Below are 6694 nucleotides of genomic sequence, written 5' to 3'. Positions count from 1 at the left end.
CACTCCCTGCACCACTGCAGGCTCGTGGCTTTTGCTGTTGTGATGACCTCTGTCACTGCTGCAATGACAGTGGGTGCAAGGGTGACTTGTTGCTGGGTGAATCCCAGAGGGAAACCTGGCCCTGGTAGAGGCTGAGGCATTCAGCTGGTTCATGGAGGCAGCTGAGCTCAGGTGTGGTTTTGTGCTTTGCCGAAGTCCTGGCAGGGCAGGAGGAAGAGACCCAAAGGAGGAGCCTGGCTGGACGAGGGGAAGGCAAAGCTACAGCCAGCTCAGAGCTGAAGTGTGGGTGAAGCTCAGCGAGGTCGCGGCAGGGCGGGGTGGGCAGAGCTGGCAGGTGTGGGGTTGGAATGGCTCAGAAGGCAGCTGTGTTGTGCGATGGGCAGATACGAAAGCTGGGGAATCACACAACCACATCTGTGCTGCAGGGTCTGCGTGGGGGGAGTAGTGTCAAAGGCATTCCAGGCCGACCGCCGGCGCTGGCACGTGGAAGGCGGCACGGAGACGCCAAGCTGCGAAGCCTGGGGCGGGAACGGGAACGGGAACTCTCCCGCATGCCTTGGCAGTGGCACCTGCCCGGGCTTTGGGGCCGGACCTGCCCGGCACTGCAGCCTGCCCTGAGCCCCAGCAGGAGCCCTCCTGCCAGCCCAGTGCCTGCAGCCGCTACAGCGGGCTCGGTGCCAGCCCCGTCCCTGCACACCTGGAGCCCCAAACGGCTGCCACGGCCACCAGCCCCAGGTGTGCCGGGACCCCCGCCCGCAGCACAGCCCGGGGGCCCCGGAGGGAAATACGTGACACAAACACAAAAACGTGCTCGGCTTTCTGTAGGTACACCCAAGGCTTTTAGGTAAACACGGGTGTGTTTGCTGTTTACACACTCAAACACAGTTACACCAGCAGGAATGCGTGTATGTGTTTATTTACCAGGACACATCTTTTGGAGAGCAAAACAGCAGGGGAAGCAGGAGAGCACACAGAAGCACAGGCACGGAGTTGTGTGTGTGAGAATTGCTGTGTTACACAGGCAAATCTCCCAAGGCTGAGACAGAGCACGAGTCAGTTACAGGTTTCTATTTGAGACACATGTGGTTGCAGCCTTACCCATGTATACACATATAGCATAAAGTATTTCTTTCTTCATACACACATATATATATATACTTGGAGAAGGAGAAAAAATTATTTCACGCATAGATAAGGCTACACCCATATATACTTTATTTATATATTTATATAAGAAAATTTAAATATTAATTACATGGATATGCACACATACAAAGGTGTGTATGTCTGTGTATTAGTTACTGCCCCCATACATGGAGAGACAGAGATGATCACACACATTCAGACACATTTTCAATTATTTTATACATATATGCTTGTATTTTTATGGGTGTGGGTTTTTTCTCTTTGTCTGCACACAGAGATTTTTCTTACTATTTATACACTTCTCTGCATCTATTTTATATATATTTAAATATTTTTGTATAGTTCTATATTATTTCTATATTTATCTTTGTTTTTTATATAAAAGGGTCGTTTACATGCAGCTCTGTGTGTGTAATTTAGCTATTTTTATATTTCTTTGAGAAAGAGAGGAGGGGGAGGGGGAGACAGAGAAAGAAAATGAAAGGAAATACAGACATATGAATAAATATCTAAATAAATTGGATGTAGAGGTGGATATGGGAACATTTGTGTGTGAGTTGGGAGGGGGAATGACCGGCTCCCTCGTGCTCTCCATATACACACACAGGCAGACAGAGAATATATGTCCAGATCAATGCATGCACACACACACTGTGGGGAATGCTCTGTGTGTGTGAATAGAGCATGTGTGCTTCATATTTGTACACATGCACATATGTGTGTGTGTGTGGCAAGAGAAAGACTGAGCAGCTGACAGTGTCACTGTATGTGTATGTACAACTTCACAAATACGTGAATATGTGCATGCAGGGAGAGAAAGGGCTTTGTGTGTTTTTAAGGATATACTGTGTGTGTGAATATCTCTAATATATGTAATAATATATAGAATTACGTATTGATATAATGTGGATATATAGCAGAAGAGATTTTGTGTTAGTATGAACAATCTTGGTGAATGCACTTATCTATATCCATATCTATATCCGTGCAGGGAGAGGTGAATGAGCAGGTCACTCTCTCTGCCCTCCATATATAAGTATGTAGGATATATGCATATATGTGTGTGTATATTTATAGAAAAGGAAAAGTGTGTGTGTGAGAACAACTTTCTCTCTGTAGATGCACATGTACCTATGTGTGTGTATATATAAATATATATATTTCAGGCAAACTTGTATGCAAAGAGCTCTCATCCCTTTCTAAGCACAGGTCTATGTACACAAATGGAGAGAGAAAATGATGCACATTTTTGAACATCTGACATGTTCTTGCCCTATATATATATACAAGAGTGTGCAAACAGTGCTTTCTCCAGTTATATATGTATGCATATATAAAGAGAATATATATGCATATATAAGAGAATTCTCTGTGTGAAGTTTATATATATATACACAAATATATGTATGTATATTGGTTTATCTATTAAAAAAAATTAATGGGAGAGAACATGTGTATATACATAGGGAGACTATATATCAGAAAGTGTTGTATGTGAAAACAGTTCTCTGAACAGCTCAGAGTGTGTGTATATATGCACATCTATATAGTCTATATAATATATAATATACTTTATATTCAATATATTACATATACCATACCTGCTACTTCATCCTCCTAGCATCTAAGTATATATGTATACGTACATGGAGGGTGTGCACGTGTGTGTAGCAAGACAACTGTGTAACTGTATGAAAGAACAACTGTCTCTCTGTGTAGATGCATGTATATAAATATGTATATCTGTGTGCAGGAAGAGAGGAAGAGAATTGTGAGTGTTAGCAGCTCTTTAAGTACAATGCAGAGTGAGAATTGTGCATGAAATCTGTATATATACATATATATATGCATCTATATACTCATATATAAGGCAAGAGTACTGTGCGTGAGAATGGCTCTATCTCTACTCATGTGTACATATGGAGAGAGAATATATCAACATATATACATAGATATGCATATATTTATGTATTCCAGAGAGTATATATGGGGGGGGGGGGGCAAAGAGAGAGACAGTCATGGAAACTGTTCGTGTGCATGAATTGCTCTCACTCATTTTGTTATTTATATATGTCTAAATATATAGAAGTGGCAAGAGAGAGGATATGTGTGAACAGAGACTATTGTTAGTGTGAACCATTCACACGGACTGTTGCTGTGTGAAGATCTTTGTGTGTGTTTTTGTGCATTTATTTATATATAACAAGAGAGGTGTGTGTGTGCAAACGGCTGTCTCCCAAATTATACATGTATAACGTATGTATAAATATGTACAGAATTATGTGAGAAAACAGGCTCTCTCTACATATAGAAGTGTATATATATATGTTACAGCTTTCTCCTGAAATAATATTTTATATATTATAAATATATAATATATAATAAATATATATAGTACATATATATAATATATATTATAATATAGATATTTACGTGTATACTCACGTAGTAAGCAAATTATGTGTGTGAACACTCTGCCCCTGTTAGAATTACATGTGAACATCTGTGTATGTAAGGGTACATATGTATATATGCATATATAGATATCTATACAGGAACAGAAAGGACTGTCACGTGTGGAAACAGCTCAGTATATAGGTGTATATGCATATATATGAACAGAGAACAATATGTATAAGTAATGACTTCTCTAATTATATTTGTATAAATTCATATATAGATAATTATTAGTGAACACGCTCTGTACACATGTACACTATACAGAGCCAGAGCCAGTACTGTGTAGAAAAGCTCTTGTTCCCTATAATGTATCACATTCAGAGAAAGAATTACAGAGATGATACAATTATATAGGGCAGGCAGAGAGAGAGAGTGATAGAAAATGTGTGTGTTTGAGACAATAGGTCTTGCTCTTTTCCTCAGGTATATATGCACATGTATCTCTAGACAGCAAGAGAGTGTGTGTGTGTGAATAGCTCCCTATGCATATATGAATGTATATAGAGAGAAAGAATAGTGTGTATGTATTTGTGTGCACACAGAGAGGGAAGAAGAAAAGAGTGTGAGAGCTTATCCCCATATCAGTATATATTATTATTATAATAATATAATAGACTGCATATATGTCTGCGTGTGCATAGTGACAACGTTTGAACAGCACACTCACTCTCATCCCCCATTTCTATATATGCCAATGTGTGTGCATATGTAGCAGGAGAGAGCTGCCTGTGAACCTCTCACACGGTCTCTGTGGGTGGATGGATGGATGGATGGATGGATGGATGGATGGATGGATGGATGGATGGATGGATGGATGGATATGAGAGCCGTGTGTGTGAACAAGGCTCACTGTCTGTGTCCATATAAGTGTATGTGTTCATATGGGGACAGTGTGTGTGTGTGTGTGCACGTGTGTTGGGACTATTTTCTCCCATTCTCCGTGTTTCTCACACACACAAGCAGCCTCCCCCACACATTCTATTCACATATATATACCTGCATGTATTTCCACGTGTGTTCCAATCCCTGCGCTGTCTTTGGAGGGGAGGGAGAGAAGCCCTCACTGACAGCCCTGGCTCTCTGTGGCTGGGTTTGGTGCTGGATCCCTGTGCTGCTCCCAGCCACACAGCCGGGGTGAGATCAGTGCACTCACTGCCCAGCCCTGCTCACACATCCACCCACCTACACACATGTATTTGTTCTTAAATATTAATTTGTTTATGTCAATATTTTAAAATATATAGCTATGTCTTAATGTGTATGCATGCACTTACATTTATTTTACATTTACATGTAGTTATTACATTAAACAACAACTATTAGATATCACACATCTATAATAGACACAACATACATACCAGCCGCACTCTATACCGGCTTAGCTGTAAGCTTCCATCCGGCTACAGCGTTACATTTACACGTGCACAGGTGTGCGTTTGCACGTTACACACACGTACAGATCATTCCCCCCCGCCCGGTGACAGCCGTGAGGCGGTGGGTGCCGTGTCCCAGGGCTGGGTGCTCGGTGCTCCCGGTGCTCCGAGGGGCTCCCGATGGGGGACTCCGGGGCCGCCCCCGCGCTGCTGGGGCTGCGCCCTCTCTTCGTGCCCCAGCGCCGGGCAGGCCGCAGAGGGCGGGCAGAGCTCATCACAGGGGTGCCTGGCACGGCTGCACGGGGGGCAGAACCCCGCTGTTCTGGGGGCTTCTCTCCTCGGGATGGAGGAGCAGGGGCGGGACAGGACACCGCGCTTCGGTTCGGGATGGGGTCACACACGCGGCTGGGCAGGATCCTGCTACCCCACGGACCCCCAAGACCGCGGGCAGTCGGGACTCGTCCCTCCGCCGGCGGGGGCTGTGGGCGAGGGAAATGGCGGAGAGAGTCGGGGGATGGGGAGAGGGGGAGGTGGAGGAGGAGGAGAAAGGGAAGGCGGCGGGGCTGTGGGGCGTGCGTGGGCAGGGGGCGGGGTGAGACAGTGTGTGCGGGTGTGACCGTGTGTGTGTGTGTGTGTGTGTGTGTGTGTGTGCATGTACGTCCGTGTGTACATGTGTGCATTTTTGTGTGTGTGCGTGTGTAGGGGTGTGTGCACACCCGGGCACGCCCCCGTGCCTGTGCCGGCTGCGGGGGTGCCCCCACGCACTCACACCCGGCCCACCCGCGGCGGGGGCACACGGATCCCACTCCCAGGAGCGGGGGCAGACGGGCCCCTGCCGGGCCAGCGCCGGGGCTCGGCCAGGGAGGCGTCGTGCGCTCCCTGCCCCCCTCTCCCCGAAGCCGCGTTTCCCCAGCGGGATTTGGGGAGATAGGCTGAATTATGGGGGATGGGGGTTGTTCAGAGCATCGCTGCTTCCCCCTTCCCCCCAGCCCACAGAGAGCCGCGCCTGCAGCGGGGCTCGAGCCCCCCGCCCCGCTACCACGGCACGCAGAGGCTGCAGGGGCGGACACAATTCACACACTCCCCCCACAGCCACGGCCCTGAGCCCGGTCGGGAGGCTTCCCGGCCCCTCCCCAGCCCTACCCCGGCCCCGCCGCGCTTTTCGCATCCTCCGCGGCGGGGCGATGGCCGCCGGGAGTGGGGGTCACACCGGACACGCAGGGCTCCCCAGGGGCCCTCCCCCCGTTGACCACGGGGGTGAGGGTCGGTTGGGGGTGGCCCCAGTCGCCGGGGCGGGGACCCCCGGCCACGGCGGGGCATCTCTGCGCTGCTGCCGGCGGCCGCGGGAGGGCGTCGCCTGTGTTAGTTCCGTCCGGAGAACCCGGGGCCAGCGCCGCCGCCACCGCCCCCCGCCCCCCGCCGCCTCCCCCCGCCCGCGGCGGCCCCTCTTGGGCGGCGGGCGACGGCGACGGCGACGGGCGGGGGGGCGGAGGTGAGGCCCCAGTCGCCGCCGTGCCGGGCGCCCCCTTCCTCGCTGCCGCCGCCGCGCCGGCCGCGCCCCCAAAATCTGGGCGGGGGTCGTCGGGCGGCGCGCGGCGGGGGGGGCGGGGGCGGCGGCGGGCCCGGGCCGGAGGGGCGCGGGGCGCGGGGCGGGCGCGGCCGCGCGGGGGGGGCGCGGCGGCGGCGCGGGGGCCCCGCGAAAGAGCCCCAAGAAG

Source organism: Anomalospiza imberbis, chromosome 11 (genome assembly GCF_031753505.1).
Source record: "Anomalospiza imberbis isolate Cuckoo-Finch-1a 21T00152 chromosome 11, ASM3175350v1, whole genome shotgun sequence".
In the NCBI taxonomy this organism is placed as follows: Eukaryota; Metazoa; Chordata; class Aves; order Passeriformes; family Viduidae; genus Anomalospiza; species Anomalospiza imberbis.
This window is presented reverse-complemented; position numbering follows the sequence as displayed.